Source organism: Parasteatoda tepidariorum, chromosome 7 (assembly GCF_982258835.1).
Source record: "Parasteatoda tepidariorum strain Cologne lab strain chromosome 7, Ptep-v5.0, whole genome shotgun sequence".
In the NCBI taxonomy this organism is placed as follows: Eukaryota; Metazoa; Arthropoda; class Arachnida; order Araneae; family Theridiidae; genus Parasteatoda; species Parasteatoda tepidariorum.
In genome coordinates this window covers 96,463,905-96,491,597 of record NC_141761.1, presented here as the reverse complement: position 1 = coordinate 96,491,597, position 27,693 = coordinate 96,463,905, and the positions used below count along the sequence as shown (strand labels likewise).

Here is a 27,693-nt window from a genome sequence, read left to right as displayed (position 1 = left end):
AAAATTACTAAATTGAATATCGTAACAAATCTCTGCACTAATTTCAAACTATTCTGATTTCTTAACGTATGAAAAAAACTGACTTAAAAAAACTTTCTTAATTAACTGAATAGGACATTGTGACAAAACTCAGCATTAATTTTATAATATTTTGATTTAATTGCTCTTACAGAAATTAAACTGACTAAAGACAAAACTCTTTCTAAATAACTAAATAGAACATCGTAACAAAACTCAGCACTAATTACATACTATTCTAACTTTATAACGTATGGAAAGAACTGACTTAAATTTTTTTTTTAGGTAACTGAATAGAACATTGTAACAAAACTCAGCACTAATTCTATACTATTTTGATTTATTTGCATACAGAAATTAAACTGATTAAAAACAAAACTCTTTCAAAATAATTAAATAAAACATCGTAACAAAACTTAGAACTAATTTCGTATTATTCTGATTTCACTAAGTACTGAAAAAAAAAACACATTAAAAAAATAACACTTTCAAAATAAATAAATAGAACATCATAACTAAAATTCGGCACTAATTTCATACTATTCTGACTTCTTTATGGGCGAGGACAGGCTTATTTCAATCAAGGAATAAAATAGCTAGTAGGCACTATTCCGATTCATAAACTTTCTAATCAATTTTCGAATAAAAGTTCCATAACAAAAGAGTAACACGTGACTCATGGGGTACTGGTAATTTATTTCAATAGTTGAAAGAGTTTGCAAATTTATAGCTTTCAATCGGATTCTTTTTGGAGAAAAGGCTGCCGATTTATGGCTATTGCTTTTAGGGACTTCAACAGTAGTCGATTTTGTGCCCTGCCCATAAGTGCATTGTAGACTATTTAACTCCTATGCTATTAAACTCAAATAAAATTTAAAATATGTCTCAGGGTAAAATCGATTTAGAATTGTACACAATGAACAATTTCTTTTGAAGTAAATAACTTCGACATCTCTATTATATCTCTAATGTGGAAAACGTAGTTAGAGCAATACTACAAAGCATACTGAAGGCTATGGCAATTAATAAAATAAAAACATAAATCTTTCCATAATCTTTTATTTAAATAAGATTTAATTTAAATTTTCATTTTCTTCGGTTTTTTTTTGCAACTAAATAATTTTTTTTTAGTTGATTTAGAAGACAATCAGCAGTAATTCTGTTAAATAGTTTTTCGTTATATTGTTGTCCTAATTTCTTTTATAGTTAAAAAAATCCCTACAGAATTTATTCAACAATGTACAATGCACAAAAAAAAGTCGTTTATTCCAAAGATAATTTCATGCAAAAAATAAATTTCAGTCAATATTTATTATTTTTTATTATTTTATTTAATAATAGTCGAAAAATTTTGAATAGTGAGGTACACAATTTTTTTCATCACTTTAAAGTATCTAAGTTTGCATGGCAGAATACAACATTTGAACGATATTTTTTTTGAATAGTTGCGAAGAAATCGAGTTTTAAATATGCAACTTTTTTCAAATTCGATTTCTCAGGAACTATTCAGCCGATTTCGCTCAAATGTAATTTGCCATGTAAAATTAGATACTTTAAAAGGACGTAAAATTTGTATGCATTTCAATTCAAAATTTTTTCAACTGTTATTAAATAAAATAATAATAAATATTTACTAAAATTTATTGTTTGCATGGAATTATTTTTAAGTAACAGAAATTTCAATTTGCTTTAAAATTTTTCGAGATATGGCGAAATAGGCAAAAAGTAAAATTAACATTAGGGGGTCAAAACTTTGGACCGCACTCTTGACCAAACTATTTGAACCAGGTTTCCCAGATTGCGGTTACTCCCTATAATTAAGTGGTCAGAAATCCGAATACGTTAAAAGAAAGGTATGTTTATTCAGAGAAAGTACGTTTTTGTGTCTTATTTCGTAACTTAAAATATCGTCTGCTCTAAATAATTATCATATTTGAAGTCACCCCCTCAAACCGTTACGAATGAGTTCTAAAACATGAAGATTGGATCAATAGATCAAAAGTTATTCAAGGTGGTCCGTTTTTTATTTTTTTATTTATTTTTATTTTATTGACCCACTGTACAACGTGCGTTTTTTAGTACTTTATATATAGTGATCATAATATATAGTACTATATATAATATAGATTATTTACTTCTTTTAACTATGCTATATAGTTTTACAGTTTATTAGTATTTAAAAAAAATTATAAGTTATATTATAAAGAGTTAGGTTTCTTAAAATAAGATTTAAAGAAGTATAAAACTTGTAGCTTCCAAGCTTGATAATAACTTAACTGTAAGTTAATTGATAATTTAACTGTAACACACGAAAAAAATGATAAAAGTAATTGTTTGAACGCTTACTTCAAACGTATTTTGTATTTTCGTATTACTTTAATTAATAAGAAATTTAAAAAATTTTAATTATTAATTAATTTGATTTTAATCACAAATTAAATTTGACTGAATTGACAAATTAAATTTGGTATTTGAATTAATTGCATAAATTATAAAAATAGATGTGAAAGGAGTCTATTTTGAATATTGTAATCACTAATATTTATAAATACGCAAAACTGTTTGAAACCAAAACTTGTATGGAATTAGAAATATAAATATAAATTGTGATGGGGAAACATTATGAAATATAAGTTTTTGAATGAAAAAATTAATCAATTTCAGACTTTAAAATTGTGGAAAAATGCTTTAAAAAATTTTTTTTAAGTCATTTATTTAATAATTATGCTGTCTTTATTTCTCATTTTCTTCTTTTTTTTTGAGTTTGAAATTGTTGTATTTTCTTTTAATATCTTTTTTTTAAGGTTTAAACTAATTTTTCTGACTTTAATTAGATTTTATTTTTATTTCTGTAACTTAGTGTGCTATGTGAACTTTTTTTTAAGAAAATTTTTGAACTAATTTAGTTAAATTTTTTTCTCTTTAAATTTAAGCATTTTTTCCCTTCCATTTTTTTAAAAATTCTAAATATTTTTTAAATTAACTTTTATTTTACTCTCAAATTTTTTTTACGTTTTAAAATTTAATTTTTTCTTTACAATTTCACTTGTGTGTTTAGTTTGGCCTTCTTACGGAATGAAGTTTCAAATATACTTTCTTGCATTACATGGATTGCATTTTAAGAGATATACCAGTAATTAAAAGACATTTCATCTTATTGGAAATTATTAAAAATATTATTTTCTAATTAAAAGATTTAAAGGCACTCGTCTGTCTAAACCACAAGAAGGGAAAAAGACCATGACTTTGCTTTGCCTGAAACAATATCGCCTCTAAAAAAAGAAATCTCCAAACGACAGGGTGATACAACCATACACCACATGATAAAAGTGCAAAGATTAACTTTAAAAATAACTCTAACTATTTTTATTTTATTTTCCCGACTGGTACGGCTAGACTATTGAATGAAATGGCATATGCCGGAATTTTTGCACCACGCTTTTTTTTCCCTGTACTATTTTTTTCTGTAGTCTGTTTGGGTTCTCATATTCGAACATTCTAAATCGGGGATAGGACCGTCAGGCGACAAGCGTTCTTCAGAATTGTTGTCTTTATGAGAAAAGGAGTGTCGCTTTAAGTGATAAATTGCATGAATGATGTCAATCATAGGCGACAAGTTTGTTAGAGGAAAGAAAAATTGGCGACAGAATGCGTCATTAATAAGCCAACTATTACTCCAACTAAGACCTGCTTAGATAGGTGTAAAAGCAGTGCAAACTGGTCTTAAGAAGCTATTTATGAATGTACCATAAAATAACACGGTGTTGAATGTCGTAGTAGCTCCCAGCATGTGATTTTTCATTTAATAAAATGTCATACTCAATTAACAAACTATGGAATATTTTTAAATAAATAAATAAAATTGAGAAATTTGTTTATTTTTTTAACCATTCAACTTTTATTACTTGATTAAAAACTTAATTGGCTTCAAAAATATACAAATTGGAAATAACAGTTTGGCATGTTTCTAGCGCTCAAAAATAGACGCCCATTTTCAAGACTTTCCAGACGTGAATGGGAAGAAACAAAAGTAATTTGAAATAATGTACGTAAAGTTGTTTTATGTACGTAAAGCTGCTTACAAAATAAAGTTGCTTACAAATAAAGGTGGGAAACAAAACTGGAAAAAATACAGTAATCGAGAGAGGTAAAAAAAAAAGATGAAAAACAGAACAAGAAAAATCTCAGTGGACAAGAGGTAAAAAGGGTAAAAGAGGTAAACGTGCAAGGGTCAGGGTAAAATACATTTCCACGCGTGGTGAGGAACCAATGTCGTTAAAAGGGAAATCAGCATTCATATGAATATGAACTGGAATTTTGTTTTATTCATATGAATGCTGATTTCTTTGTTAACGACATTAGTTCCTTACTACCTCTCCATAGCGCGTGGGTTTGCATTTTACCCATCTCGTCCACTGTGTTTTTTTTTTTTTTTTTCTTCCTGCTTTTTATTTCTCCCTCGGCTACTGTGGTTTTTCTAGTTTTGTTTCTCATCTTAATTTTTTCATTTTCGTTGGCAACTTTACGTTTACTTTTTAGATCTCTTTTGCTTCTTCTCGTTTGGCAAGTCTTGAAAATGAGCGTCTATTTTTGAGCGCCAGAAACATGTCGACTGTTAATTCCAATTTGCATATTTTTGAAATGAATGAAAGATTTTAATCAAGTTAACGCTTCAGTTGTTTGGGATTATTTATTTAACCAATAAACTTTTATTTGAAGGATCATTTTTAATGGTATTTTGTGATTTGTGCAATGTTAGAAAAACATAATATCGTTTAAATCTACTGCAACTTTATAATATGGTGCAAAGTTTAAATGGATTTACGAACTAATTATTGTTTCTTGAATAATTTAGGGTGATAATAAAGTTCAACTTTGACGAGAACATAATTCAATTTAATGTCTCATTGATGTTGCAGCAATTTATGATTTAAGGTTCCGAATTAAGGCTCAACGGAGTCATGGTTCGGTTTAATGCCTTAATTAAGATTGCAGTGTGTTTACACAATATCATGGTTTCAAGTACCGACATTAAGATTTATTTCTAAGTATGAAGTTTTATCAGCCAAAAGTCAACACAGCTAAGGAATATCTCCTTAATACGCTAACTCCAATCTCTGTGTAAAAGCAGTGCAAAACTCATTTTAATAACTATTTTTAAAAGTGCCATAAAATAGCGCCTTGTTGAATTTCGTAGTAACTTAAATTCTAAAATGCCGTATAAAAAACAATAATATAAAACAAACATTAACTCTTAATAGACTTCTCAGTATTTTTAAAAAAATAAAACTGGGAAATTTGTTTATTTATTTAAACATTAAATTTTTATTTTTGTTTTTTAGGCTCATTGGTATTTTATTAAGTGAATTTTCAAACAGTATGCAATATGAGAAAACCATAATAACGTTCAAATTTGCCGCCATCTTAATAGGGTGTGCCCATTTAAACTATATAATCGTAGTGAATAGTTTTGCTTCAACTTAGATGCACGATAATAAGGTTCATTTTAAAAGGTTCGACTTAATGCTACATGACTGTTGTAGTATGTTATTATGGTTAAACGATTATTATGATTTAACTTTGATATTATGGTTTAACTCGATATTATAGTTTAACTTTGAAACTACATTATGAATACGCTAAGTGACGTTTTTTTATTTCTGAAATGTCGCGTTTAATTGACAAAACAAACAATCTACAACAAAAAAGCAATCGCTGCAATATATTTAAAAATAGATAAGATCAAGAAATATATCGAGAATTAATGATTTTTTTTTAATACTAATGGCTGTTTTCCGAAAGCTCCGTCATAAGAATTGATGTTTTTTTTGTGTGAATAATAAGCCATTTTCATAACTGATGTGAGTTTGCAACAATTACTCACTGTTAGATCAAGCTTAGCTTATTCAAAAAAGCTTATTCATTGTGTATGCTTTTTATGAAACGTCAATATGGAGAAAAGAAACTGATTTGCAAAAACGAAAGGCGTTAGTGGTCTAATTTTTTAATATTTAAAAACTTAATACAATGATGCATTATCTGGGCTAGTAAAATTTGCAAGAATTGAGAATAAGGCAATGATTTTGATAATTTAAATCTAGGTGGAAAAATATAGCCAAATTAATAATGTTTTGAAAAAGTTTTATAACTTTTAAAATATTTCAATCATTTGTCAGCTCTAAAACACGGATAATTAATTCTCCATGCCAGGATGATATATATAGTTTTAAATCATCGATTTGCATCGATTAATTGCTATTTATAGTTGTATTGCGGCCATAAAACAACCCTGTGTTTAGTGCCTAATTAAATTTAATTTCTGAAATACAATCAACAAGTTAATAAACTAAAGCGAACACTAATATAAAAATAAACACAGTAATTAGTATTTTTTTAAAAACAAAATGGATTTTATATTTTGAATCTTTTAACGAGTTAAAAAATGCTGCGTTTTGATGTTTTTCGAAAGCTGTACGTGACAGAAAATAATGCTTTGAATAGAATAAAATTCTATTTATGTAACTATTGCGAGTTTGTAACAGTTATTCATGATTGTTAAATCAACATTTGTCTGTCTTCAACCAGCGCCATCTATGCTAATTATGAAAATGGCACAAAACGTCAATATGAAAAAAAGCCGTTAGTTTGAGAAAATGAATGTTTGAATGAAATGAAAAGAATGTTTGTGATTTAATTTAATATTTGAAAGAATTACTCGAACTTTGTATTTCTCTGGGCTCATGAAAATGTGCAAAAATTAAGAATTATCCATTGATATTGGTGATTTTTCATCTAGGTGGAAAATTCTCGAAAAATTCGCCTTTTTTTAAAGAATATAATAACTTTAAAAATATTTAAGTTATTTGTTTGTTTTAAAGCCCAGATAATTCTTTGCTGTTCGCTGGTACTTATAATTTAAAATTATATCTTTGTTTTGAGTGTAAGTAACTTAAATTAGTTTTTTTTTTTTTTTTTTTTTTTTTGCGAAAGAACTACGAAAAACATTAAATGGGACAAAAGCATTTTGCTTGAAGCCTAACATATGTGATAAAGCTTCCTGAATACTTCCATTAGTGATTTGTTTACTTTTCCTTTTAATAACTGTTTTGAAACAATAAAATGTCTAATTTGGTGTTTATTTCCTCGTTTACTACGTTTGATCTTGGGGATATTGTACAGTAAAACGTGGTGAAGCAATGAAAGAAGATGCTCAAATTGATGTTGATCGCGTTTTCAATATGAAGTTATGAATCCGGGCAAAGAAGTACGTCGCAGTTTTGGTAGGCCAGTCGTGACGTCTTTGATTGCGTTATTCCAGAAATTTATAGTTCCAAGATGGCTAATAACTACATAGCTGTCACGTGACAACGATTATTTGTTGGGACGTATATCATATTATACCTCATTTTTATCTTATTTATTATTTGGTCGCTGTTTTGATTGATTTAAGGAATGCAGGCCTTGAAAGAAAGTTTTCAAAAAGAACGTTCGTATCATTGTACCCTGTATCGATAATATTTTACAATGACTTTGGAATCAATGATTTTATTCAGAATGTCACCGTATGAAATTCGATTTAAATAAATTAAAATTGCTTGAAAATAAAAGTAAGTAGAATCGTCAAGAATTTATAAAATTAAAGTCATACAGTGCACAAAAAAGACCTAAAATATAACCTAATATGTTAATTTGTTACGGCAGTGTTTCCCAAACTTATGACTTTTATGTACCCTTTCTAAATTGCTCGTAACGCTGTGTACCACTAATAAAAAAATGTATTTTTTAGTAAAAAAAAAAAAAAAAAAAAATCACAAAATGTAGAAATCACAACTAGCTGTCACACTGATTATTAACTGTTAACTCTGCAAAAAATAGCCAATAGAAAAATACGTAATTATAAATTTTCATGGATAGCTTTGTTTTTAAATAAAATTTTTGAAATTTTCGTTTGTTGCAAGATATTTCGCATAAGAAAGCCTACCCCGCCAAACTGCTCACGTACCCCTGGGGGTGCGCTTACCACAGTTTGGGAAACACTGCGTTACGGCAAACGATATTTTAAGTTACGAAATCAAACACGAAAACGTACTTTCACTGAATAATATACTTTTTTTCGATAAATTTAGATTCATGACCCTCAAAACATGAAGGGTAACCGCAATCTAGAAATTATGGCTCCAATAGTTTGATCAAGAGGGTGTTTCGAAGTTTGGACCATTTAATGTTACATTTACCTTCTGCGTGTTTCACTATATCTCGAAAACTTTGAAAGCTAGTGGAAAATATTTTGCGCATAATTTTTAAATCGTTTACGCATAGGTATTTCCATATGAAAAATAATTTTTAAAAACCATTTAATGTATTTCATTAATTTATTTAATAGTAGTCGAAAAGTTTTGAATTGTAAGGTATATATACATTATTTAAAAGAATGTAATTTTAAGTGATAAAATGTAAATGAATTCGGTCAAATCGTTGCAAAGTTATCTAGTTTTTTTTATTCATTAATATTTTTAAAATTTATTATTTATATTAATATTTCATATTTTTGAAATTTGATTTTTTTATACTATTCGATCGATTTCGATACATTTAAAATGTCTTGTATCTCTATTATATATTTACTTGTTTATCTAAAATAAAATACCTTGCAACAAATAAAAACAATGAACTTAAAAAGAATGCTTTGTTCTTACATACAAACTTAAAAACAATATTCTGTTGCCAGAGTTTTACCCTCGGTTTCCTTGACGTGGCAGACGGTATTTTTTCATATTTTATTCCATCAATAGACGTTAAAAGGGGAAAAATAACTTTATTTCAATAAAAATTAAAAACAATGAGTGTTTTGAAAATTTCTTAGTTGTTCCCTTTTAAATCTTTAGTAATAAGTTTATATTTAATTGCGGAATAACTTATACTTCTCGGAAATCAAATTAAATCTTATTTTATTAAGATCAAGAACAAAAATTTAAAAGTCTTTAAAATTTCCTTTAACTATAGTTACATTTCCTTGTTTGCCTTCAATAAAACACCTTATAGCAGAATCAAAATATCTTAAAAAAACATTGTTCCATCGCTTCAGTTTGATTGTGATTTTCTTTGACGTGGCAGACGATATTTGCTCTAAATGCTATTCTATCAATGGTGTGAAAATCAGAAGGTCGCTTAATTTGCCTCAAATAAAAAGATAAATGCTTTAAAAATTTCTCATTGGTACTTCATTAAATCTTTAATAATATGTTTTAATTAAATAGGCGTATAACGTATGTTCTTCTCAAATGAAATTTAATCATTTTATTATATAATATAATTAAGAGCAAAAACTAAAATTATTTCTTATAAATTTCCTGTAATTATATTATGGATATATTTCCTCATTTACTTAAAATAAAACACCTTGTAGCAAATTTAAAATCTCTCAGAAACATTGTTCCATTGCCTGAGTTTGACCCTGATTTTCCTTGACGCGGCAGACGATATTTGTTCTAAATGTTATTCCATCAATCGACGTAAGAAGGAAAAAAAATAGTTTTATTTGCTTTCAATAATTGGAATTCGCTTACAATATTGAAACAGAAGAACCGGTTGCTATAAATGGATTGAAATTAAATTTGCTACAAATGGGAGACGGTAAAGCTTTGATCAAACAACTTGGATATGTGGCTATATTCTAAAACTAGTTTTGTCTGCCATTAACTTTAAGTTATAAATAAAATGAAACGTTGAATGAGTTTTAGCAAGGACGATGAAAATTTTATTTTATTGATAATTTAATTACTTATCTATATAAATTTTTATTTTTATTGCTGCTAGTATAAAGCCATTTTGTGGTTTTACGGTATCAATTATTTAAATAAACTGTATTTTAGCAAAATATTTCTTTTAATTATTCCAAATCATTTCTTCAATAATAATAAATAAACAAGTAAATAAAGGCAATAACACACACGAGGCTGTCAAAACCACCTTTTATAATTTGTTAATTGTGTTTTAGATAATAATATTCCTTACAAATACTTGTCAATAGATTGCAGAGTTATCTAGATGTACACGGAATATATTTTAATAAATTCTGTTCAAAAAATTTTACATGTCGTGATAGTTAAAAAAAATGATTTACTAGTTTATTTCTAATGAAACAACATACTAAAACTAAATTCCTGCGTAATAACTATCGTTTAGAAACAATTAAACTATGTTACAGCAATCTAGAAAATAAAAGATTTACTGCTAGGGTCACATTTTACACAAGTTATTTATGGTCACATAGACAGAGTAGTGGATTCTGAGTTAAAAAGTCAAACAATTTGATGGACTCTAACTCCAGTTAACTAAAACTTAGGTCCTATGAGTTAAAGAAGAAAAAAAGGAAGTCTATGATGTGATGAAAACTGATCAGATAAATATTTATAAATTTGTGAGCACTAGTGTGAGTTATATTGTGAATAATTATGACTAAGTTATAATCGTTATATAATATTATATTTATAACGAAATATTGCAACTATTTTAAAATATTTTATTAATTACAAAAGATTAGAATTATTTCAAAAAAGTATTATTGCGAAATATTGTGATTACTACAAAATATTATGATTATTATAAAGTATTATATGTAACAAAATAATATTTTATGTAACAAAATATTCTGACTATTTTAAAGTATTATAATTATTACAAATAGTACAATTAATAAAAATATTATGACTATTTTTGAGTATTATAATTATTACAAATAGTATAATTATTAAAATTATTGCGATTATTACGAAATATTATAATTATTACAAAATATTATAATTATTACAAAATGTCATGATTATTACGAAATATTATAATTATTATAAAATCTGATTATTGCAAAATATTATGATTATTATTAAGTATTACAAATTTTTATGATTACTACAAAGTATTATAATTATTGCACAATATAATGATTATTGATATAATATAATGACAAAGTATCATATTTATTAGAAAATATTTCAAGCTTTAAAAAAAATAATGCAAATATTATATTAATAGAATGTTAGTGAGAGTCTCAGAACGGCTTATGGACGATAGTGATTCAAATTACCAATTCATGCTGATCACATTAAGTTACATGTATTTTGAATCGGTAATAAAATAACTCTTTGGGTGAGAAGACGATATTTTTGATCAAAAGGGGAACGGTTGATTAGAATTTCGGAGTACGATAACGCTAACCTTGTAGTGTCATGAACTTAAGGATATCCAACAAATGGTTTATTTGCCCTTTTTTTTTATCAAGTTCAAAAAGCCGAATGAAGAAATATTCAATTTTTTCTTAAATTTGTAAAAAGGTTCTATTAGGTTTATAAAAAAATATGATAGATTAAAATTGGGTGTTATGCGGGCAATTTTCAATAAGTAGTTACAATAACAATAGCTTATTCTAAATTCTTTTGATATTTATATTATATGCAATAAATATTCACTGCTTATGCAATATAATTACTTTTCTTTGTATTAAAATTAACACTACTATGAGTTATTTCATATAATTTTAGGACATCAGATTATTTTAAACAATAAATTTATAGGAAAAATTATTGACTTTTTGTATGTTACATCATTTGGACAATCTCATATTTTCAGTATAACAAAAAAACTTTTTTTTAAAGAAATATTTCATAAATATATTAAAAAATTCTTAAATACTTGAAATATTATTTTAAGGTTTGACAACTAAGCTTAAAGAACACTGTTAAAACTTTCTCGGAAAAATGTTTAAATAGCAATCTATTTAATTGTTACTTTACCATATTCAAGCAAAACAGTCAAACAACCACTAATAATTCGGTATTCAAACTGTTTAACTGTGGGAAAAACCGTTTATTAACTGCTTTCACTTAATACAGTTAAACAACCAGAATTTTATCATACCAATAGATAGGTGAATAAATTATAGGGTCATATTCATAAATAACTATCAATGAAAGCTGTACTTTTTGTGCATTAAACAGCTACAACTATTGGTCCTATTGTCTCGAGCTCTCATTCGACCCAGCGTATAAAGTACATTGAAGGAAATAATTGATTTGCATTGATATCAATAGATATTCCTATTATCAGAAGAAAGCATCAGCATTAAGTTGGAATTTTTTGCAGTTGTGTAAAATTAAAGGGAACTTTCCACTGTTGAAGAATTTAAAAAAGAATACATTGAGTGGAATATTAATGAATTTTAAAAATTCAGCCTGTTTTCGCCAAGTTACTCGAATTCCTAGAAAGATACGTAACACCCACCCCGTGATCTTTAAAGGTATCGTGAGTGGATAGTAGTGGCGTTTAAAAACTTTTCCCTTTGACTATACATGAATAGATTATTGCTGACCGTCTTCTATTGTGTATAAAAACGAAGAAAAGGTTCTTTAAACAAAATTTATGTACATGTATATTTATATACCTTATTTTAAGAGCAGTTCATTTGGATAAGGTTACTGATTTGAATACAGAAGTATTTGTTACTACTTTAAAGCTATTTTTCCCTGGTAGGAATAAATGTTCAAAATTATGCATAGATAATTCTCGAACTTTCATCGGAGCTAACATCAAAATTAAAAGATTAAACGATCTTGTAAAATATCGATTAACAATACAATAAATTTTCGTAACAATAAATTTCGATTAAACAATAAAGTTTCGTAAAATTTCTGACTAATGATAGTTTTGATTTTAAATTTGTTAAAAGAGAGAGTTCCAAATTCACAGAGTTCCAAATATTAGAAATCTTTGAGAGACAGGGGTAAAATCATATAAATTTCATTTGAAAAGAATGTAAAGGAATATTACTACGAGGAATTTTGAACTATTACTACGTAAGTTGAAGGTATACTCAATTTTAAACCTTTAACAAATCTGCAGTCAGACTTCGGACGTTTTTGAAACTTTTACTCTGGGACATTGTTTGCTTTGGGGACCACTAAATATTTTCGGAAAACCAGCTCTTTGTGAGATAAATAATAACAGGTAAAATTCCAGGACAAAAACTCTCCAAAAACAACTTTCCAAAATTATGGTCGCATGATTATTTATGTTTTTAATAGTTCAGAAGTAAATGGAAATTTGAAAAAAATATGTAGAGAAAAGTTGCTAAGTTTTGATTAAGGAAGGCAATCTTCCAATTAAAATATGGTTAACTACTTGAATTTGAAGAACATTTATCCAAGTAAAGTAATGAAATTCGAGCTTTTAAGATTAAATTGCTAAATAATAATATTTCCAAGCATAGAATTAGACAACATTGTTCTTCATCAATTGGATAAATGTATAGTGGATTACTTTAAAAAGTATTGTTACGTTCTACTTTAATGATGGGTTCTATTAATGTACAAGACTGTTAGACGAATACAAGAACACAGAAATGATTAATTTAAGAATGATGGAAAACATAAATAAAGAACAGATACATCGTAATGTGCCCTTATTCGAGCACCTATACTCTTAAATAATATCCTCAAAGCATTCTACGAGTTTATAATTCCATCTCATATGTCCGTTGAAAAAGTCTCTCGATTACGTTTTCCTCAAGTTACCATGGAAATAATACGGAGAATTATTAGAACTTTGAAGGATAGCTTACAACTCACTAAGTACAATTAATGTAATTACTTAAACTAAAAATTAAGTAAAAATTGTATAGAGATGTTCAAGTCAGAGGCTGAGCTAGATCATTGTTCCAGTATCATTCAACCTATTTCCGTTAGCACTATTCCTATTGGACGATTCCTATTCCTATCCCAATCGAGACGTATTCCTGTTGGTTGCATCCGTAACTAATCATTGATAGATTTGATGAAGGGACGTCAACTTAGACATCTCTAAAGTGAATAATGAATTTTTTCATGCATAGTACATTTACTCTTTTGTCAATGTGTGTTCAAATATGATATTGTATAACAAATACTACGTTTGTGTTGAAATAGTTTATTAATTTAAATGGGAGTGCATGTCCATATATATTTTACTTTTAAGTAAGATGCGTAATGTGCATGATCTTTTAAAGATACGTGACTTTTAAAAGTATAATGAGTGGGTGGTGACGTTCATAAAAGCACCACGAAGACAATCGAACATTTACTCTTTGTCCGCCAAAGACACCGTGTTGTTCTAGGTCAAACTTTCTCCATTTATGTTGGTCCCGCGATGAACTGATCGTAAAGACACGGTTTCCAGTAAAACATCGATGTTAAGCATCACTGGCATCGATCAGTTAGCTGGTGGGTGACCACTTTGATGAGCCTAAGTAGAGACCGAAGGTGTGCGGTATCAGTCCTCGTTGAACTGTTCCACCATAAAGTGCTCGACTTCACGCGCAGGTCGATGGGTTACCAAAGCAGGGGAGCTATCCCTTCTGCAGAGGATCAAAATTGCGATGGCATGTCTTCAGATCATCCCAGACGGTCGCCAATAGCCCATTGTGCAGCTCTAGTGCGGCGTAAATAAAGTACCCACCTACCTCCATTTATGTTGAATAAAATTTTATTTATGATAATTACAGTTCAATTATTTATTTCTGTTGTTAATCCTTCCATATCTATAATTTATACTGAACAAAATGAAGAATGAAAAAGATAGCTCAATGAGAAAAAAAATTACAGTTAAATTTCCGTACTCTATGGTAATGGAATTTCTGGTAGAAAAAAAAACAACAACATAATTCTGGTTAATAAAACCAAAATATACGGTATTTAAACCATTTATTTGATAATTATTCCCTTTATATGGTAACGGTTTACCGAAAGATTCTGGTTTTAAAAATTACGATCCATATTACCGCACATTTAGTAAAAAAATACAAAACTAAAAAATTAATTTCATAGAATAAATGGTTTTCATTCCATGCTCTAAGGATCTAAGGTAGAATGAAATTACCAAATTTTTTTGCATAATTTAAAACCATATTTTATTGTTAATTTTACTAAAATTGCTTCGGTTAAAATTACCGAGCTTCTTCCTGTTTCCATAAAGCCAGAAGTACAGTAAATTTTACCATATTCTGGTAGTTTTGACCATACTTGTTTTTCTCAGTGCACTTTGAAATTCTTTTTCCCGATAAATGATATAATCGATTACCAAGTGAACTTCTTTTTAACTTATCATATTAAAATATTATATCAGTTTTAACATTATGGCCTTGTCTGATAATAACAAACAGCAATGATAACATAGAGCCGAATAATTATGTAACACATTAAATTTCAACCTTGTCCTTGTTAAAGCACAAAGACTTTATTCTCTGAAGACGCAGCTTCCATTTTATTGGACTATGTTTTTGCTATTTTATCACTTAAATTTTTTTTTTATTTTTATGCCTTTAGAAAAAGATTAAACAGGGATTTTTTCTGTTGCTAAAGATTTTTTAACAGATCTCGATACTTTCGTATCACCGATTTCAAATCTGAAATTAGTTTCTCTCTTCAGGGTACCATTTTTTTAAAAAGAGTTTCAGTCTATTTTTTTTTTATTTGTCGAAATGTACAAATTTAAAAACGTTATGAAAAGCAGGGAGTCGCATAAATGTTGGCAACTAATTTCTAGAGGAGTTAAGGCACATCACCAGGATTAAAATTGCGTTAGGACCCATGCCTAGAAATGTCGTCATACGCCGCGTGGGGGGCTTCCTTATTATGAACTGTTTATCCATGTGCTGCTGAACGGGTCATAATATGGCTTCGACAATATTCCGGATAAGGTTTCCAATGCAGTAACTCCCCAGAAATTTGTCGCAACATTTACGTGATCCCTTGTTAGACATAACGCTTTTTACAGAATTTTTACACCAAAATAGAATAAAAATGCTCTTTAAAAAAATCTGTTGTTTTAGGAGCAAAACTAATTTTAGATTTCAAATTTTCCTCACCCGAACCACGAAAATTGAGTATTTGTATAAAAAATTTGTTCGCCAGTGTTATTTATGCTAAAAGATCTTTTGGACAGTTTTATTTCTTATAACTATCTTATTATTTGTGTTTAGTGGATTTTGGTTCATGATCAAAATGGGAGCAAATTCACGATAAAAATATCCTATACTAAGCTTAAAATTCTGAAGATCAAAATTTATAATTTTTTGTAATAATTGAAGATAATTAAAAAGTATTTAAATTATTAAAAAAATTATTTTATCATATTTCTGAAGATATTTCGTCTACTATCAATGAAGTAACAAATATCAAGTTTTAAAAAAAAATTGCACCCTTTTAAACTCAAAAACCTTCATTAGGATATATCATATAGAAGATTTAAAGATAATCATTTGAAAAGTATGATAATATTTTAGTGAACTTTAAAAAAAATTAGCTTCAAAATGTGTATAAGCAACAAGAAACTTTACGCACAACATTTTTCATTCATAACTACCTTATATGAACATGAAAAATGTTTAACATAACGTAATTTTTTACTTCTGAATTAATTTTCCATTTTGTTGACCGTTTTCAGTATTTTAAAATATTTTTCGCACTGTAACTTTTATATCGAAGTTGCAAAATCTATCAATACTACTTTTTATTCGAAAAAAACAAACAAATTATGTTTGATAGATAATTTTAATATAAGTGTTATTAACAAAATTATTATTTAAATTAAGAAAGTATAATTCCTCTATTGTATATTAACCTTTTTTTCTAGGTCTAATAAAAGGACTAATAAAATACTAAGACTAATTTAGGACTTTTCTAGGACTAATGAAATACTTATATACTCTTCACTTATTAAGCTGCAAAAATTAAACTTCATGTCTATGTTTTTTCAGTTTTATTATTGTGAAATTCAGAAAATATTACCAAAAATATCTTTATAAAAATCAACATAATTATATTATATTATAATAAAACAATTGTAATGTAATAATAATTAAATAAATTAAGTTGAAACTACAGTATCGTCTTAATATAAAATCAGAATCGTACATTTGATATTGCAGACCTTTTATATTTCTTTGTTTGAAAAAATGGCAAATGAAAATAAATTAATAAAAATTTATGTAATAATATTCATAATGAATATAATAATTTGAACCTATAGCACCTTATTAGTACAATATCAGAATCTTATTTTTAATTATGATTTCGCAGACGCATATTTTATAATGTAGAAGAAATAAAAAAGGAAGACATCTAAATGGAATAAAAATAATACGAGTAATAATAATAGTTTATAATAACAGTAAACTACAGCATCACCTTAATACAAATATCAGAATCTTGTTTTGGAATTTCGTTATTGCTAACATTTTTAAATTTTTTACACTGAAAGAAATTGAAAAGAAAATTGTTTTGATAAAAAAAATAATAAAAAAGGTTAAAGAATAATTTTATTATAATAAAAATTGCGTTTTTATTTGTAATAACAATACACAATAGTAATAAAAATAATTTCTGTTAATAATACATATAATAATTTGAAATTGCAATATAGTCTTAACATAATATCAGAATCATACATTTAATTTTGTTATTGCAGACGATTTCAATGATCTTTAGCTGAACGAAATGGAAATTGTTTTGATAAAAAAAGCAATAAAAATGGTTAAGTAATAATTTTTTTCATAATAAAAAGAGAGTTTTTATTTATAAATAATACATAATAGTTATAAAAATAATTTATACTAAAAATATATGTAATAATTTGAGATTGCAATGTAGTCTTAACATAATATCAGAATCATGCATTTAATTTTGTTATTACAGACGATTTCAATGCTCTTTAACTGGAAGAAATGGAAAAAGAAATTGTTTTGATAAAAAAATAATAAAAATGGTTAAGTAATAATTTTTTTATAATAAAAAATGCATTTTTATTTGTAATAATATTACACAATAGTTATAAAAATAATTTATACTAAAAATATATGTAATAATTTGAAATTGCGATGTAGTCTTAACATAATATCAGAATCATGCATTTAATTTTGTTATTGCAGACGATTTGATTGTTCTTTAGCTGGAAGAAATGGAAAAGGAAGAATCGCTGCTACTTAAACGGTAACCTTGAACTTTTCAAGAAAAGCATTTGCTGCCAGAGACTGTAAGGAACATCTGCTCAAATAAAATAAATCAAGCTTTAAATTTTGATATGAGAAGATTAAAAAGACATCGAGTTCGATAGGATAGATTGTTAAACGAAAAATCGAAGTATGTAACAATACATTTTACCAAATCAGCTGTTATAACAATTTCAGGAAACTGTAATAACATGTCGAATTAAATGCATATTGAATGTAACAAACTGATTTTATCGTAATAATTCTTTATGATGTTTCTTAAGAAAATTAGAAAATTTATAGAAAAACAAATACCGTCTATTAATTTACAAGCATAATATAAAAAAATTTGTTTAAAGCGCTACCATTACTTCGTCCCTCGGTACTGATGATGTTACTTGAGTTATGATTAATTTCATTACATGATTCGTTCTTACAATTTGAATTAATTTGTAATATTGCATGGTATTACTTCGTCCCTCGGTACTGATGATGTTACTTGAGTTATGATTAATTTCATTACATGATTCGTTCTTACAATTTGAATTAATTTGTAATATTGCATGGTATTAAATGAGAATAATCTGCAACTAACTGATACTACCATAATTATTTCTAATAATGTTTTTAGAAAATTGTAATAGGTATTGAAAAACAATATGGTGCCAATATGTGAAGAATATGAGAATTTTTTGGGTCTCTCTGTTCTGATGATGGTACTTGAATAGTAAATATTCAATTCGAATTAAATCGTAATAACGCGCTGAATTAAATGAGAATAAACTGTAACAAACTGGTTTAATTAAACTTATTTCTGATAATGTCTTTTAGAAAATTTGAATAGGTATCAAAACAATAAATGGCGTTATTTTACATATACATGAAATTGGGGAATTTTTGGCACTGCATTATTCTGTGTCTCGATACTGATGCTGGTACTTGAATACTTGAATGTAACAATAAGTTTTACCAAATGATTCGTTATAACAATTTGAATTGAATCATAACAATGCAAGGGATGAAACGAGAATAAATCATAACAAATTAAAAATATCATAATTATTTCTGATAATGCTTATTGGAAAATTTGAATAGATATCGAGAGAAAATGGCGCCAATTTACATAGGTGAGGGATTGAAGAATTTTTAGGCACTTTATTATTCTGTTTCTAGGAACTGATGACGGTATTTGAATGTTGTTGATTATTTGATAGAATTTATTGACTTTTCTTTAGATATTGAAAAAACAATAAATATCCTTATAATCTTAATTATAATAATATTTGATAATATAATCGTAAAACCGTTTGCTTTTTTGTATAGTTTTTAAGTGATTGATTCAATTGACTAATATGTTGATTGTTTCACTGTAGTAACTTGATTTTTTTGATAGCGAAAAATAAATAAATAACGTAATGTTAATTTAAGCGTGCAAAAATGTTTCTGTTGTTTCAGCAAAGGTTCATATTTTCCTTTAAACGAGTGTTTAGCTGGTAATGTGCAGCTTAATTAGGTAGTTTGCAGATTAACTAAGTAATTTAATCAATGAAACAATTTTTTGACACTTTAAAGGATCACCCTAGTTAATTTGTAGAATAATTGATTTTAAAACTTTGCCAACAACAATTATAACAGCTTCTGTGTGTGCCGCGAGTGTTCCCCAAAAACATTTGAATCAACGAGTTTGGAAAGCGGTCATCTCCAACAAAACTCATTTTACCGGACAGACAAAAAACTGAATGGTTAAGTACCAGCTTGGTAAATAAAACTTTTTTAATTTTTTGATCTCAAAATATGGCTAGTTACAAAATATTCTACTGTGTTCAATAATATCACTTAATTTTTGAGTTTAAAAAAAAATAAATTACAACTCGTTGTAGATAACCGGTTTTCGGGCAAAACCTTAAAACGAATACTATACACTCATTTTAACAAGTGAAAATATCATTTAGAAATGAAATAAAAATTGTATTTAAGATTTAGATTACATATTCATGGTTATTTGTGTAGATTCAGAAATCTTTCGAATTATGGCTATCTTTGCTTGGCCACTTACAAATTTCTTCAGAGAAAGACAAAAATTAATTATATTTTAATTGTAAAAACTTTTTTGATCTTTGTGATTTCTGACATTTTTTTCAAAAATATGCTTCCTTAACTGGTTATGGTGACACTTTTAATGTACTTCTAACGTACTAGGGTACTTTTTATACAGAGTAAATATTAATTTGCATAAACCGTCACTGAAAGGAGGTACTTCTACTTCATCAAGTGCTTTTATAAGTAATCATTCTGCTTTTTATAAGTAAAAGTGCTATAATGTAACACCTGAAACTGTTGTTTCTCCTATCTTGCTTTTCTATTGGTGAATTGTGACAACATATTTTTCTGATAATGCAGCTTTTGAAATCAAGTGTCATGTTATTTGTAGTCACTGTCTTTACAGTTCATATTTACTTTTATCCCTTTTTGTTTTCTTGCTTATACCATCGAAATAACTACCCTCTGAATTGTGGGATTAAAAGCATCAACAAAATAACAAGTCTAAATTAAATAATTAATTGTTAGGCAATGCGAACGATTTCATAAGCAACAACGGCTGGCACCTGGCGATATATTTCCAGGCATGCTTTTGAACTAAATTGAGATTTCACTGCACAAAATATACTAGACCAAGTAGGGGGGCGTGAATTTTTTATATCCCAACTATGAGCTCTGATGGCTCAGGGAATAGAGCGTTCGCCTCCCAATGAGGTGAACCGGGTTCGAAACCCAGCGATGAATGGTCGATGTGAATTCCGCATCCAGTTTGGAACCGACGACATTGCTGACGTGAAATATCCTCAGTGGTAGACGGATCATGGGTTGGAGTCCCCTTGCCGTCAGGCTAACCGGAGGAGGTTTTCGTGGTTTTGCTCACCATATAACGCAAATGCATGCGGGTTAGTTTAATCAAAAAGTCCTTCACGAAGTCAAATTTTTCCCAATACTTGATCCAGGAGTTCCTCTTCTTCTGGATCGGGTGCAAAATTACAAGGCTACGGAGTTGAATTAGTCGTAAACCTGAAATTGGGTCGACTGTTCAATGAATGTTATAATTTATACCAACTATGTTATCTACTTCAGCTAAACTGCATGCGAGAATATAAATTTTTAAGATAAAAAAAAATGGAGATGACTGGTTTTCGGGTTTTACGATTCACTTAAAAAAGAGAAAGAAAAACACTACGTGTTGAACGATTTCATTGCAACACGCATACTTTAAATCATATATTGATATTAACAATTATGCGTTTAAATTATAATTATTTAAATGTATCTATTTTTCAAAAATGATTGTTATTCCGTTGAAGTATTTGAAGTCATAAATTTAACTGTAAAATGAAATTGAATATTATCTTCCGTCTTGAATTAAATTAGCTTATTCATATTTTTTTGCGCAATCAACAATCATGATTATTAAGTTTATTTCCTCAAATCTAAACAAGCAATCATGTTCTTTTGTAACAGACGAAGAGCTGTAATTATTTATTTACTGTAATGCATCTGCATTATTTTGGAGTGTGATATGACCAAAGTGACAGGCTGGTGCAGGTCATGACCAAGCTATTAAAAAAATGGGTCATACATCTGACAGTCTGAATCGAAAAAGTTTTTTTAAATGTAATCAGCCGAATGAGGAAAAAAAATGAATAATTTTCTTTAAGGTTTTGACGTAAGGAAAAATGCTAAATCATGCTTATTAATTACTGCAACATAGCTGCCAAATTTCTAAAAGATAGCTTTACTTTCATGCATTTCTTATATGGTAAGCATGACAAAATTAGCTTCTTCCCTTTTTTTTTCACTTAAAAACTAGCTGCTGGCCAACTTAGTAAAAAGTGTACTTTACCACAAATTGCAGATGATTATCGTATCGCAAATTACAGGTTGATAAACAATCTTATTAATTTGCAATTTGATTTCTTCTTTCATTAATCCAGCTTTATTGTAGCCACTTATTTGCTCGTTACATCACAAATCATTAATGAAACCATTAATGAAATAATTAAAAAAGAACGGTAATCATTGTAACGTAATTAATAAATGTGACGTATACAGCCAAACCAACACAAAAGTTTATTTCATAAATTAAAAGAGAAGAGTCATCATATTACCGGAGAATATTAAATTACCTAATGTCAAGAGTCATTTTATAAAGAACTCAGTAACCCACATCTTATAATTTTATTTTATAACCGAGGTTGACCCATTTTTGGGTTTAACTGTATTAACGTTCACCTCCGTTGCCTTGTAATTTTAACCCCAATCCAGAAGACAAGAGAACTTGGATCAAGCTTTGAGACAAGCTAGCCTTAATGGAGCACTTTTTGACGAAATTTACCCACATTTACGTTAGATAATAGCGGAAAACTACGTTGTAGAATTTGAATCGGCCAGCCATCGTTGGGATTCGAATGTGGTTGATTTTTCTCCGCTACTTCACATAATTAGATTCAACAAGTATATTTCAATATGAGCAGCTGATAGGATTTTCAGTCGCAAATCTGGTTAATTTTCATACACGTCTGCAGTATCTGTTGCAGAAACCTCTAAACCACAAAAATGTGGGTTATCATTTCTTACTCCCCGAGACCTTCATGTTAATAGGCATTGTTTGCCATATATTATATATATATATATATATATATATATATATATATATAAACTGAATGAAATATAAATGGTTGTCATAGCAACGGGAGATATTAAATGACACTCTAGAAAAATGCTATGTGACGCCATATATTATGAAAAAGGTATCATTATGAAGATATCAGTTTATAAACTTGAAGAAAGGGGAACGGGGCTGTCATAGCAACATAAAGTAATAATGATATTGAATAATTAAATAATGTTTAATCTATATTAAATGTTCGTTAAATTCCATATTCTTCCTTCTCATATTAACATGATGGATAGGTTTGTGAAATATAGTGGCGTCAACGCTGGCAGTTGAATCCCCGTTCTGTCAGTCATGCGATTAATAGTTTAGCCCTCTCGGTTGTATTCTGCACCCACCTGTAAGGTATTAAGTTGCTTCATTAGGTGGACTTAGCTGGTGTGATAAAATTCAGGTTGTTTAACCGTATTGGGTGAAAGCAGTTAATAAACGGTTTTTCTCACATTTAACAGTTTGAATACTATCTTATTCATGGTTATTTGACTCTTTTGCTTGAATATGATAAAATAACCATTAAGTAAAATTTTATATAACCATTTTTTCCAAGAGATTGCTAACAGTGTATTAAACTGTTAAAAATAAACAATAATATTACCCACGCAAAATAGGTGCGTTAGTTTTCGTTAAATTTACCATAAAATAAATAATTAAAACAGATGAAAGATTCAAATAATGTAAGCAAATCATAAAAAAATAATTAATTAAAAAGAATACGAAAGGAAACTCGTTGCAGAAGAATATAATCATTCCTCGTAGATTTTAGCTTAAGCCGAAATCATTCAAAATAAATAAGACACTTCCGACTGTTGTGGCATTAAACTCTTATTTTCATTTTCTAAACTATTAAAAACACACAATTATATTTCTCATACCAAAATAAGTGTATCAGTTTACGCTAAAATTAACTAGTATAAAATAACTCGTTAAAATTAAAGAAAAATTTAATAAATGCATGCAAATCGTAAAAGTTGAAGAAGACTCGTCTGAGAAAAAAATTATCGTTCTGAGCATATTTTAGTCAACTCCGAAATCATTCAATAATTCAAGAATTAATGGGTTTTTATCTGAAATCTTTTCTTCTGGAAAACTACTTCATTTCCATCCCATCAACGCCCTCTGTCGGAAGTGGAATGAAACGGGAAAAGAAGAATATATTGGCTGACTGCCAACTCGGTCATCGGAATTGGTCTGAGCCGACGTCTGCGTCGGTGGAAGGAAGAAAGATGCGTGGGTGTTTCTACCTTTGACCTTTACGGGAAAGGTCATTTCTGTACTTTCTTGAAAATATTCGAAATTCGGTTAGTTATGCCTTCGTAGAATTCGATTTGGCATTTTAGGAAAGAGACGCGTGGTGAGCTTTTGGGAATGTAATTGTTTTAGGTGGGCGGTGAACTAATATTGTGTCACTGCATTGATATTTACTTTTTATTATTATTTTTATGTCATGAGATACTAAGAATTATAATTATTATGAGGTAAAAAAAAAGTTAAATTCTCTGAAAATTTATTTGAAGCATAACTATAAAGATTAGTTAAATTTCTGATGGTATATTTTTATTTTATGTTAGAAACAGTTGAAAATTACCAACAAAAAAAAAAAAAAAAGAAGAAGTTTTTAAATAAGCCAACTAATTTAAGTCATTCTTAATTTTTTTTCTGATTTTAAAATTTCTGGTTTTGTTACATTTTAGTGTGTTCATATTAAAACAAATTATTCATTTATAATTTTTCTCCTGTTCTTGTGTTATTACTGTACTATCGAAAAAAGGTGGGGAGATGTTGTTGTTCTTGTCGTAAGCCACTAAGTCAAGGGGTGCGATTGTTCTTATTTTCCATTGGCGCATTCTATGGCCAAGAATTCAACTTCTGCCACACCCATACGTCACACCCGTTTATAGGGCGCGCCCATTCACTCATCCGCAGATCGTAATTTTGACCTGAACCATAGAGCGATCAATCTCCAATTCAGTTCCCCCGAGGTATAATTTGTTATGAGAAAATGGAGGACTTTGTGACCCGACAAATTTAACGTGCACCAGTCGCCAGGAGGAGTCACGAGGAGTCTTCGGCCGGCTGGGTTCGAACTCTCATTCTCACGAACATGAGTGTAGTTCCCTGCCAACCAAGCTGCCCCGGCTTCAGGTGGAGAGATGAATGCTACATTTTAAGCATCCAAAATGAGCACACCAAATAACCTAGCAAAACCAGTTTACAAATTAGAAAAAAAAATCATTTTTATATTTTTTTAGCTAACATAAAAAAAGTATTGGTCTAAAATCGTTTCTTATTGCTGTGAGTGTATTCTTATTGGCTAGAAAAATCATACGATAGCATCCTAGAGATTAACATATAGGATACATATTACTTTGCCACCAACATGAAATTCATTAAAGTTACGCAAATATTTTTTACCTGTAAAATACTTATCTATCCATTATTTAACAGTATTCCTCATCAAAAATTTTTTTATCATCCTTTCTTCGTATTATACTCTACTGTTATTAAGTTTTAGACTTTGATTACATTTCCAAATGAAAACTAAATGCAATGTTCTTTTAATAATTCATTCTTTTCATTCATTCTTCTAGCATTCAACGTCAAACGTATTTAAAACGATATTTAAGTTCTTAACTGTTATACCACTGTAAAACGATGTATAAGTTATATTTACTTTTGTAGCTTTACCTAAAGACGGTGCTTGTTGATATATGCTATTCAAGTAATGAATACAACGTAGTTTAGCATTATTAGAAATTTATTTTTCACGCGATTACTAAACAATCCTTTGGGTGAAAAATATTTAATTAGATTTTAAAGTAACAGCAAATTTAATAAGAATTTAAAAAACAAAAATGTAGAAAAAGTTGTCATGGTAATCGAACAAAATGATTAGATTTAAATTTTATTCCAATTGAATTGGGAACTAAATTTGCGGTAATACGAAAAATAATGATAATCTTTATAATAATAAAATTCAAAAAAAGATTTGGCAAACCCAGTTTATTTGAGCTTAATTTCCAATCTATTTTTTATAAGCTTGTCTAACTTCGAAGGACATCGTTGATCTGTTGTGACTATATTTGTCTAACCTAACAATTGTTATTTAATTATGCAAAAATGACATTTGATTAGACAATAGTCCAAAAAGGGGGGTGAAGTGGTGGTGGAGGAGAGATGGGAACGGCGACTAGTTGGCTAGGAGGAAAAAGTGAATGTTTCCGCGAAAAAATGAATGAGAAGAAATGGGAATTATGTGTATTGAAAATGGTTTTTGCGGTTTTAATTCAAATACATGCAAAAGAAGAGATAGTTTCGAAATAGTAGACTAGCCTTCGAAGAAACGAATTCCTACTCCGGAATAAAAATTGCAAAAAATTTTTTTTGATAAAATCATGTTAGTTTTATTTACAAATATTTCGAAATTTTTATGAGGAAACAAAAACAAGATGTAAATAAATATGCTATATTTTTGTAACTATTATCATAAACCCAAATGAAATTTATCAACAATCAAAATAATATCGTATTTGACTATTATTATGATTAATGGTTATGTTCGCGAAATCATCATGGTCGATATTTATCGTCATCGATTATGTAGACAATCAATTGATGGGTGATGAATGATTGCAATATTATAAAATTTTGAATTATGTTTATAATGCTAGCAATATTATTATAGTCGATATTTATCGGTATTAATAAAAATCGCGATATTTATCGTTGTTGATAAAGATCACTATATGATCATTGCTGATAATTATCATCTCTACAATATTAATCGAGCTACATGGTATTCACGATATCTAGTGAAAATAATTTTCACATCAGTAATATCACGAATTTTAAAAGGAAATATCTATTTTTTATAATTTATCTGCCACAGGCTAATTAAATTAGCCGGCATTTTGCGAACAACTGCTATAATTTTGCAATGCACCATGCTAATTGAAAAATAATTTGTAATCAGTGTTCCCGTCAAGTAACAATTTTCTTCTTACGTAGAAGTAACGACGCGCATGCGCACTGCCAAAAACAAAAAAAGAACTGAATATTAATATTCATTCGATGTTTAGAATTTCATGTAGCTGTTGAGCTTTAAAAATGTAATCTCTTTTCTTTTCTCTTATTAAATACTTAAAATATTCTTAGATTTGACTGTTGAATTAGAATTGCGTTGATTTCCTCTTGGTCGAATTTTTAGAATTACTTTGATTACTTCCTGATAGAATTTCTACAATCAGATTTTATAGATGAACCACCGTTAGCATTTGGTGCATCGCCGCCGCGAAACAACATTCTTGTTGTTATAGATTGTTTCGATTTCGGATTGATCAGGAAGTGTAAAGAAAAGAAAGGTAGGAAGATTTGATAATTTGATCTATATGAAGATTTAGATAATTTGATGCTTCAAATTTATAGTAGTTGTTTTGTTGAAAGTTGTTTTGTTTTGATTGTGTGATGCAGTATTTGTTTACATATTTACTAAATATTGAAGCATCATACAAATTATAAATTTGATTATTAGTGTTGATAAGAATTTTTAAAATATGGAAGAATTAACTAAACAGAGAAAAATTAGAGGCGTTTTACGTTCTAGCATAACAAAATATATTAACAAATTAGAACAAGAATTTGATGAAATAAATACTGATACTGAACTAGAACAACATTTAGATTTTTTGACTAGTAGATTAAAACAAATAAATGATTTAGATAATACTATACAATCTCTAATTGTAGATGAAAATGATTTTGATGCAGAAATTGAATCTGCAATGGAATATGGTCAGAAAATTATTTTATGGAATTCGAAACTTTCTTCTAAGATAAAATCCTTTCTTCGTAATGCAACTGCTAATAATTATGATAGGGTAAATTTAATTCAGGCACAAGAACATTCCAACAATACTATAGCCACAGAAGTTTTGAATCGGAA

At 28.2% G+C, this 27,693-nt stretch overlaps 1 protein-coding gene across 1 annotated transcript in view; it reads left to right on the top strand.

Annotated features, from left to right (window-relative positions):
• LOC147807340 (uncharacterized) overlaps positions 1–27,693 on the top strand; it is a 356,527-nt gene that overhangs the window by 258,785 nt on the left and 70,049 nt on the right. Inside the window, exon 3 of the transcript XR_015435622.1 lies at positions 17,972–18,182. The gene's annotated coding sequence lies outside the window, so the exon portion shown is untranslated. The remainder of the gene's footprint in view (positions 1–17,971; positions 18,183–27,693) is intronic.